Source organism: Ambystoma mexicanum, unplaced genomic scaffold (assembly GCF_040938575.1).
Source record: "Ambystoma mexicanum isolate Mex_15411 unplaced genomic scaffold, UKY_AmexF1_1 Mex_scaf10, whole genome shotgun sequence".
In the NCBI taxonomy this organism is placed as follows: domain Eukaryota; kingdom Metazoa; phylum Chordata; class Amphibia; order Caudata; family Ambystomatidae; genus Ambystoma; species Ambystoma mexicanum.
In genome coordinates, this window is record NW_027182325.1 from 2,930,001 (window position 1) to 2,937,500 (window position 7,500).

At 46.6% G+C, this 7,500-nt stretch overlaps 19 non-coding genes and 5 pseudogenes across 19 annotated transcripts in view; all 24 read left to right on the forward strand.

The window, feature by feature from the left end:
- Positions 1–179: 179 nt before the first annotated feature.
- On the forward strand, positions 180–298 carry LOC138541969 (5S ribosomal RNA). Its single transcript, XR_011289961.1, has one exon. It is a non-coding gene; the product is annotated as a 5S ribosomal RNA (ribosomal RNA).
- Positions 299–763: 465 nt separating this feature from the next.
- On the forward strand, positions 764–882 carry LOC138542091 (5S ribosomal RNA). Its single transcript, XR_011290079.1, has one exon. It is a non-coding gene; the product is annotated as a 5S ribosomal RNA (ribosomal RNA).
- A 106-nt stretch (positions 883–988) lies between these two features.
- On the forward strand, positions 989–1,107 carry LOC138540191 (5S ribosomal RNA). The gene has a single exon (XR_011288247.1). It is a non-coding gene; the product is annotated as a 5S ribosomal RNA (ribosomal RNA).
- A 106-nt stretch (positions 1,108–1,213) lies between these two features.
- LOC138550531 (5S ribosomal RNA) lies at positions 1,214–1,332 on the forward strand. The gene has a single exon (XR_011294281.1). It is a non-coding gene; the product is annotated as a 5S ribosomal RNA (ribosomal RNA).
- Positions 1,333–1,438: 106 nt separating this feature from the next.
- Positions 1,439–1,557, forward strand: LOC138548206 (5S ribosomal RNA). The gene has a single exon (XR_011292017.1). It is a non-coding gene; the product is annotated as a 5S ribosomal RNA (ribosomal RNA).
- Positions 1,558–1,663: 106 nt separating this feature from the next.
- LOC138545780 (5S ribosomal RNA) lies at positions 1,664–1,772 on the forward strand (annotated as a pseudogene).
- A 463-nt stretch (positions 1,773–2,235) lies between these two features.
- On the forward strand, positions 2,236–2,354 carry LOC138538951 (5S ribosomal RNA). The gene has a single exon (XR_011287033.1). It is a non-coding gene; the product is annotated as a 5S ribosomal RNA (ribosomal RNA).
- A 106-nt stretch (positions 2,355–2,460) lies between these two features.
- On the forward strand, positions 2,461–2,579 carry LOC138540193 (5S ribosomal RNA). The gene has a single exon (XR_011288249.1). It is a non-coding gene; the product is annotated as a 5S ribosomal RNA (ribosomal RNA).
- Positions 2,580–2,685: 106 nt separating this feature from the next.
- On the forward strand, positions 2,686–2,804 carry LOC138550532 (5S ribosomal RNA). The gene has a single exon (XR_011294282.1). It is a non-coding gene; the product is annotated as a 5S ribosomal RNA (ribosomal RNA).
- Positions 2,805–2,897: 93 nt separating this feature from the next.
- LOC138548207 (5S ribosomal RNA) lies at positions 2,898–3,016 on the forward strand. The gene has a single exon (XR_011292018.1). It is a non-coding gene; the product is annotated as a 5S ribosomal RNA (ribosomal RNA).
- Positions 3,017–3,122: 106 nt separating this feature from the next.
- Positions 3,123–3,231, forward strand: LOC138545242 (5S ribosomal RNA; annotated as a pseudogene).
- A 460-nt stretch (positions 3,232–3,691) lies between these two features.
- On the forward strand, positions 3,692–3,810 carry LOC138540988 (5S ribosomal RNA). The gene has a single exon (XR_011289009.1). It is a non-coding gene; the product is annotated as a 5S ribosomal RNA (ribosomal RNA).
- Positions 3,811–4,275: 465 nt separating this feature from the next.
- LOC138542092 (5S ribosomal RNA) lies at positions 4,276–4,394 on the forward strand. The gene has a single exon (XR_011290080.1). It is a non-coding gene; the product is annotated as a 5S ribosomal RNA (ribosomal RNA).
- A 106-nt stretch (positions 4,395–4,500) lies between these two features.
- LOC138540194 (5S ribosomal RNA) lies at positions 4,501–4,619 on the forward strand. Its single transcript, XR_011288250.1, has one exon. It is a non-coding gene; the product is annotated as a 5S ribosomal RNA (ribosomal RNA).
- A 106-nt stretch (positions 4,620–4,725) lies between these two features.
- On the forward strand, positions 4,726–4,844 carry LOC138550533 (5S ribosomal RNA). The gene has a single exon (XR_011294283.1). It is a non-coding gene; the product is annotated as a 5S ribosomal RNA (ribosomal RNA).
- A 106-nt stretch (positions 4,845–4,950) lies between these two features.
- Positions 4,951–5,055, forward strand: LOC138545486 (5S ribosomal RNA; annotated as a pseudogene).
- A 106-nt stretch (positions 5,056–5,161) lies between these two features.
- Positions 5,162–5,270, forward strand: LOC138545243 (5S ribosomal RNA; annotated as a pseudogene).
- Positions 5,271–5,733: 463 nt separating this feature from the next.
- On the forward strand, positions 5,734–5,852 carry LOC138538952 (5S ribosomal RNA). Its single transcript, XR_011287034.1, has one exon. It is a non-coding gene; the product is annotated as a 5S ribosomal RNA (ribosomal RNA).
- A 106-nt stretch (positions 5,853–5,958) lies between these two features.
- On the forward strand, positions 5,959–6,077 carry LOC138540195 (5S ribosomal RNA). The gene has a single exon (XR_011288251.1). It is a non-coding gene; the product is annotated as a 5S ribosomal RNA (ribosomal RNA).
- A 106-nt stretch (positions 6,078–6,183) lies between these two features.
- LOC138550534 (5S ribosomal RNA) lies at positions 6,184–6,302 on the forward strand. Its single transcript, XR_011294284.1, has one exon. It is a non-coding gene; the product is annotated as a 5S ribosomal RNA (ribosomal RNA).
- Positions 6,303–6,395: 93 nt separating this feature from the next.
- Positions 6,396–6,514, forward strand: LOC138548208 (5S ribosomal RNA). The gene has a single exon (XR_011292019.1). It is a non-coding gene; the product is annotated as a 5S ribosomal RNA (ribosomal RNA).
- Positions 6,515–6,620: 106 nt separating this feature from the next.
- Positions 6,621–6,729, forward strand: LOC138545244 (5S ribosomal RNA; annotated as a pseudogene).
- A 470-nt stretch (positions 6,730–7,199) lies between these two features.
- On the forward strand, positions 7,200–7,318 carry LOC138538953 (5S ribosomal RNA). The gene has a single exon (XR_011287035.1). It is a non-coding gene; the product is annotated as a 5S ribosomal RNA (ribosomal RNA).
- A 106-nt stretch (positions 7,319–7,424) lies between these two features.
- The window catches only part of LOC138540196 (5S ribosomal RNA), a 119-nt gene continuing 43 nt past the window's right edge, over positions 7,425–7,500 (forward strand). The window contains exon 1 of the ribosomal RNA XR_011288252.1: positions 7,425–7,500. This exon is cut by the window's right edge and continues 43 nt beyond it. This is a non-coding gene — a ribosomal RNA (5S ribosomal RNA).

Sequence of the window (7,500 nt, forward strand, 5' to 3'; positions counted from 1 at the left end):
CAGGATGGATGAATTAAAGTTATCCTACCAGACATAGGAGTCCTGAATGGGCCCACCAGTCTTATATATCTCGCCTGATCGAGCGATGAGCGATGAGCGTGGTATCATGTTGCAAGTGGCTGCATGGCTTAGCTTACTAAATGCAAATGCATAAGAGTAATATTCTTAGCATTCCTAGAGCCTATGGCCACACCACACTGAATGCACCTGATCTCGTCTGATCTCGGAAGTTAAGCAGTGTCAGGCCTAGTTAGTACCTGGATGGGAGACTGCCTGGGAATACCAGGTGCTGTAGGCTTTTTTTGTGCTCCATGATTAGTAATTGCGCAACTTCTCAATTATTTTTCAAATTTGGTATGTTTCCAAAATAATTGTATCCCGTTTTATAGCGGAAATGTTGGACAACATCATGAGGGCTGGAGCTACCTTTTTACATAGAATTAGCATACAGGTAGTGTGTTCATGGGTAATAAATCGACTTTCACATGTAATGCAGTACAGAGAATATTGAGTCCTTCAAGAGGCATGAAAGAAAACCATTATTGTGTTGATTGTTCTCTCCACCTCCCTGCAACAGACACAGGATGGATGAATTAAAGTTATCCTACCAGACATAGGAGTCCTGAATGGGCCCACCAGTCTTATATATCTCGCCTGATCGAGCGCTGATCGAGCGATGAGCGTGGTATCATGTTGCAAGTGGCTGCATGGCTTAGCTTACTAAATGCAAATGCATAAGAGTAATATTCTTAGCATTCCTAGAGCCTACGGCCACACCACACTGAATGCACCCGATCTTGACTGATCTCGGAAGTTAAGCAGTGTCAGGCCTAGTTAGTACCTGGATGGGAGACCGCCTGGGAATACCAGGTGCTGTAGGCTTTTTTGTGCTCCAAGTTCAGGAAGTGAGCCCTTTCTCAATTGCCTTTTAAAACTGCAAGGTCTAGCCGACTAGATGCTTAAAAGTACAAAACTCACTAGGCCCAGAGCCTACGGCCACACCACACTGAATGTGCCTGATCTCGTCTGATCTCAGAAGCTAAGCAGTGTCGGGCCTAGTTAGTACCTGGATGGAAGACCGCCTGGGAATACCAGGTGCTGTAGGCTTTTTTGTACTCCAAGTTCAGGAAGTGAGCCATTTCTCAATTGCCTTTCAAAACTGCAAGGTCTAGCCGACTAGATGCTTAAAAGTACAAAACTCACAAGAACCAGAGCCTACGGCCACACCACACTGAATGCGCCCGATCTCGTCTGATCTCGGAAGCTAAGCAGTGTCGGGCCTCGTTAGTACCTGGATGGGAGACCGCCTGGGAATACCAGGTGCTGTAGGCTTTTTTGTGCTCCAAGTTCAGGAAGTGAGCCATTTCTCAATTGCCTTTCAAAATTGCAAGGTCTAGCTGACTAGATGCTTAAAAGTACAAAACTCACTAGGCCCAGAGCCTACGGCCACACCACACTGATTGCGCCCGATCTCGTCTGATCTCGGAAGCTAAGCAGTGTCGGGCCTAGTTAGTACCTGGATGGGAGACCACCTGGGAATACCAGGTGCTGTAGGCTTTTTTGTGCTCCAAGTTCAGGAAGTGAGCCATTTCACAATTGCCTTTCAAAACTGCAAGGTCTAGCCGACTAGATGCTTAAAAGTACAAAACTCACTAGGCCCAGAGCCTACGGCCACACCACACTGAATGCGCCCGATCTCGGAAGCTAAGCAGGGACAGGCCTAGTTAGTACCTGGATGGGAGACTGCCTGGGAATACCAGGTGCTGTAGGCTTTTTTGTGCTCCATGATTAGTAATTGCGCAACTTCTCAATTATTTTTCAAATTTGGTATGTTTCCAAAATAATTGTATCCCGTTTTATAGCGGAAATGTTGGACAACATCATGAGGGCTGGAGCTACCTTTTTACATAGAATTAGCATACAGGTAGTGTGTTCATGGGTAATAAATCGACTTTCACATGTAATGCAGTACAGAGAATATTGAGTCCTTCAAGAGGCATGAAAGAAAACCATTATTGTGTTGATTGTTCTCTCCACCTCCCTGCAACAGACACAGGATGGATGAATTAAAGTTATCCTACCAGACATAGGAGTCCTGAATGGGCCCACCAGTCTTATATATCTCGCCTGATCGAGCCTGATCGAGCGATGAGCGTGGTATCATGTTGCAAGTGGCTGCATGGCTTAGCTTACTAAATGCAAATGCATAAGAGTAATATTCTTAGCATTCCTAGAGCCTACGGCCACACCACACTGAATGCACCCGATCTCGACTGATCTCGGAAGTTAAGCAGTGTCAGGCCTAGTTAGTACCTGGATGGGAGACCGCCTGGGAATACCAGGTGCTGTAGGCTTTTTTGTGCTCCAAGTTCAGGAAGTGAGCCCTTTCTCAATTGCCTTTTAAAACTGCAAGGTCTAGCCGACTAGATGCTTAAAAGTACAAAACTCACTAGGCCCAGAGCCTACGGCCACACCACACTGAATGTGCCTGATCTCGTCTGATCTCAGAAGCTAAGCAGTGTCGGGCCTAGTTAGTACCTGGATGGAAGACCGCCTGGGAATACCAGGTGCTGTAGGCTTTTTTGTACTCCAAGTTCAGGAAGTGAGCCATTTCTCAATTGCCTTTCAAAACTGCAAGGTCTAGCCGACTAGATGCTTAAAAGTACAAAACTCACAAGAACCAGAGCCTACGGCCACACCACACTGAATGCGCCCGATCTCGTCTGATCTCGGAAGCTAAGCAGTGTCGGGCCTCGTTAGTACCTGGATGGGAGACCGCCTGGGAATACCAGGTGCTGTAGGCTTTTTTGTGCTCCAAGTTCAGGAAGTGAGCCATTTCTCAATTGCAAGGTCTAGCTGACTAGATGCTTAAAAGTACAAAACTCACTAGGCCCAGAGCCTACGGCCACACCACACTGATTGCGCCCGATCTCGTCTGATCTCGGAAGCTAAGCAGTGTCGGGCCTAGTTAGTACCTGGATGGGAGACCACCTGGGAATACCAGGTGCTGTAGGCTTTTTTGTGCTCCAAGTTCAGGAAGTGAGCCATTTCACAATTGCCTTTCAAAACTGCAAGGTCTAGCCGACTAGATGCTTAAAAGTACAAAACTCACTAGGCCCAGAGCCTACGGCCACACCACACTGAATGCGCCCGATCTCGGAAGCTAAGCAGGGTCAGGCCTAGTTAGTACCTGGATGGGAGACTGCCTGGGAATACCAGGTGCTGTAGGCTTTTTTGTGCTCCATGATTAGTAATTGCGCAACTTCTCAATTATTTTTCAAATTTGGTATGTTTCCAAAATAATTGTATCCCGTTTTATAGCGGAAATGTTGGACAACATCATGAGGGCTGGAGCTACCTTTTTACATAGAATTAGCATACAGGTAGTGTGTTCATGGGTAATAAATCGACTTTCACATGTAATGCAGTACAGAGAATATTGAGTCCTTCAAGAGGCATGAAAGAAAACCATTATTGTGTTGATTGTTCTCTCCACCTCCCTGCAACAGACACAGGATGGATGAATTAAAGTTATCCTACCAGACATAGGAGTCCTGAATGGGCCCACCAGTCTTATATATCTCGCCTGATCGAGCGATGAGCGATGAGCGTGGTATCATGTTGCAAGTGGCTGCATGGCTTAGCTTACTAAATGCAAATGCATAAGAGTAATATTCTTAGCATTCCTAGAGCCTATGGCCACACCACACTGAATGCACCCGATCTCGTCTGATCTCGGAAGTTAAGCAGTGTCAGGCCTAGTTAGTACCTGGATGGGAGACTGCCTGGGAATACCAGGTGCTGTAGGCTTTTTTTGTGCTCCATGATTAGTAATTGCGCAACTTCTCAATTATTTTTCAAATTTGGTATGTTTCCAAAATAATTGTATCCCGTTTTATAGCGGAAATGTTGGACAACATCATGAGGGCTGGAGCTACCTTTTTACATAGAATTAGCATACAGGTAGTGTGTTCATGGGTAATAAATCGACTTTCACATGTAATGCAGTACAGAGAATATTGAGTCCTTCAAGAGGCATGAAAGAAAACCATTATTGTGTTGATTGTTCTCTCCACCTCCCTGCAACAGACACAGGATGGATGAATTAAAGTTATCCTACCAGACATAGGAGTCCTGAATGGGCCCACCAGTCTTATATATCTCGCCTGATCGAGCGCTGATCGAGCGATGAGCGTGGTATCATGTTGCAAGTGGCTGCATGGCTTAGCTTACTAAATGCAAATGCATAAGAGTAATATTCTTAGCATTCCTAGAGCCTACGGCCACACCACACTGAATGCACCCGATCTTGACTGATCTCGGAAGTTAAGCAGTGTCAGGCCTAGTTAGTACCTGGATGGGAGACCGCCTGGGAATACCAGGTGCTGTAGGCTTTTTTGTGCTCCAAGTTCAGGAAGTGAGCCCTTTCTCAATTGCCTTTTAAAACTGCAAGGTCTAGCCGACTAGATGCTTAAAAGTACAAAACTCACTAGGCCCAGAGCCTACGGCCACACCACACTGAATGTGCCTGATCTCGTCTGATCTCAGAAGCTAAGCAGTGTCGGGCCTAGTTAGTACCTGGATGGAAGACCGCCTGGGAATACCAGGTGCTGTAGGCTTTTTTGTACTCCAAGTTCAGGAAGTGAGCCATTTCTCAATTGCCTTTCAAAACTGCAAGGTCTAGCCGACTAGATGCTTAAAAGTACAAAACTCACAAGAACCAGAGCCTACGGCCACACCACACTGAATGCGCCCGATCTCGTCTGATCTCGGAAGCTAAGCAGTGTCGGGCCTCGTTAGTACCTGGATGGGAGACCGCCTGGGAATACCAGGTGCTGTAGGCTTTTTTGTGCTCCAAGTTCAGGAAGTGAGCCATTTCTCAATTGCCTTTCAAAATTGCAAGGTCTAGCTGACTAGATGCTTAAAAGTACAAAACTCACTAGGCCCAGAGCCTACGGCCACACCACACTGATTGCGCCCGAGGAAGCTAAGCAGTGTCGGGCCTAGTTAGTACCTGGATGGGAGACCACCTGGGAATACCAGGTGCTGTAGGCTTTTTTGTGCTCCAAGTTCAGGAAGTGAGCCATTTCACAATTGCCTTTCAAAACTGCAAGGTCTAGCCGACTAGATGCTTAAAAGTACAAAACTCACTAGGCCCAGAGCCTACGGCCACACCACACTGAATGCGCCCGATCTCGGAAGCTAAGCAGGGTCAGGCCTAGTTAGTACCTGGATGGGAGACTGCCTGGGAATACCAGGTGCTGTAGGCTTTTTTGTGCTCCATGATTAGTAATTGCGCAACTTCTCAATTATTTTTCAAATTTGGTATGTTTCCAAAATAATTGTATCCCGTTTTATAGCGGAAATGTTGGACAACATCATGAGGGCTGGAGCTACCTTTTTACATAGAATTAGCATACAGGTAGTGTGTTCATGGGTAATAAATCGACTTTCACATGTAATGCAGTACAGAGAATATTGAGTCCTTCAAGAGGCATGAAAGAAAACCATTATTGTGTTGATTGTTCTCTCCACCTCCCTGCAACAGACACAGGATGGATGAATTAAAGTTATCCTACCAGACATAGGAGTCCTGAATGGGCCCACCAGTCTTATATATCTCGCCTGATCGAGCCTGATCGAGCGATGAGCGTGGTATCATGTTGCAAGTGGCTGCATGGCTTAGCTTACTAAATGCAAATGCATAAGAGTAATATTCTTAGCATTCCTAGAGCCTACGGCCACACCACACTGAATGCACCCGATCTCGACTGATCTCGGAAGTTAAGCAGTGTCAGGCCTAGTTAGTACCTGGATGGGAGACCGCCTGGGAATACCAGGTGCTGTAGGCTTTTTTGTGCTCCAAGTTCAGGAAGTGAGCCCTTTCTCAATTGCCTTTTAAAACTGCAAGGTCTAGCCGACTAGATGCTTAAAAGTACAAAACTCACTAGGCCCAGAGCCTACGGCCACACCACACTGAATGTGCCTGATCTCGTCTGATCTCAGAAGCTAAGCAGTGTCGGGCCTAGTTAGTACCTGGATGGAAGACCGCCTGGGAATACCAGGTGCTGTAGGCTTTTTTGTACTCCAAGTTCAGGAAGTGAGCCATTTCTCAATTGCCTTTCAAAACTGCAAGGTCTAGCCGACTAGATGCTTAAAAGTACAAAACTCACAAGAACCAGAGCCTACGGCCACACCACACTGAATGCGCCCGATCTCGTCTGATCTCGGAAGCTAAGCAGTGTCGGGCCTCGTTAGTACCTGGATGGGAGACCGCCTGGGAATACCAGGTGCTGTAGGCTTTTTTGTGCTCCAAGTTCAGGAAGTGAGCCATTTCTCAATTGCAAGGTCTAGCTGACTAGATGCTTAAAAGTACAAAACTCACTAGGCCCAGAGCCTACGGCCACACCACACTGATTGCGCCCGATCTCGTCTGATCTCGGAAGCTAAGCAGTGTCGGGCCTAGTTAGTACCTGGATGGGAGACCACCTGGGAATACCAGGTGCTGTAGGCTTTTTTGTGCTCCAAGTTCAGGAAGTGAGCCATTTCACAATTGCCTTTCAAAACTGCAAGGTCTAGCCGACTAGATGCTTAAAAGTACAAAACTCACTAGGCCCAGAGCCTACGGCCACACCACACTGAATGCGCCCGATCTCGGAAGCTAAGCAGGGTCAGGCCTAGTTAGTACCTGGATGGGAGACTGCCTGGGAATACCAGGTGCTGTAGGCTTTTTTGTGCTCCATGATTAGTAATTGCGCAACTTCTCAATTATTTTTCAAATTTGGTATGTTTCCAAAATAATTGTATCCCGTTTTATAGCGGAAATGTTGGACAACATCATGAGGGCTGGAGCTACCTTTTTACATAGAATTAGCATACAGGTAGTGTGTTCATGGGTAATAAATCGACTTTCACATGTAATGCAGTACAGAGAATATTGAGTCCTTCAAGAGGCATGAAAGAAAACCATTATTGTGTTGATTGTTCTCTCCACCTCCCTGCAACAGACACAGGATGGATGAATTAAAGTTATCCTACCAGACATAGGAGTCCTGAATGGGCCCACCAGTCTTATATATCTCGCCTGATCGAGCCTGATCGAGCGATGAGCGATGAGCGTGGTATCATGTTGCAAGTGGCTGCATGGCTTAGCTTACTAAATGCAAATGCATAAGAGTAATATTCTTAGCATTCCTACAGCCTACGGCCACACCACACTGAATGCACCCGATCTCGACTGATCTCGGAAGTTAAGCAGTGTCAGGCCTAGTTAGTACCTGGATGGGAGACCGCCTGGGAATACCAGGTGCTGTAGGCTTTTTTGTGCTCCAAGTTCAGGAAGTGAGCCCTTTCTCAATTGCCTTTTAAAACTGCAAGGTCTAGCCGACTAGATGCTTAAAAGTACAAAACTCACTAGGCCCAGAGCCTACGGCCACACCACACTGAATGTGCCTGATCTCGTCTGATCTCAGAAGCTAAGCAGTGTCGGGCCTAGTTAGT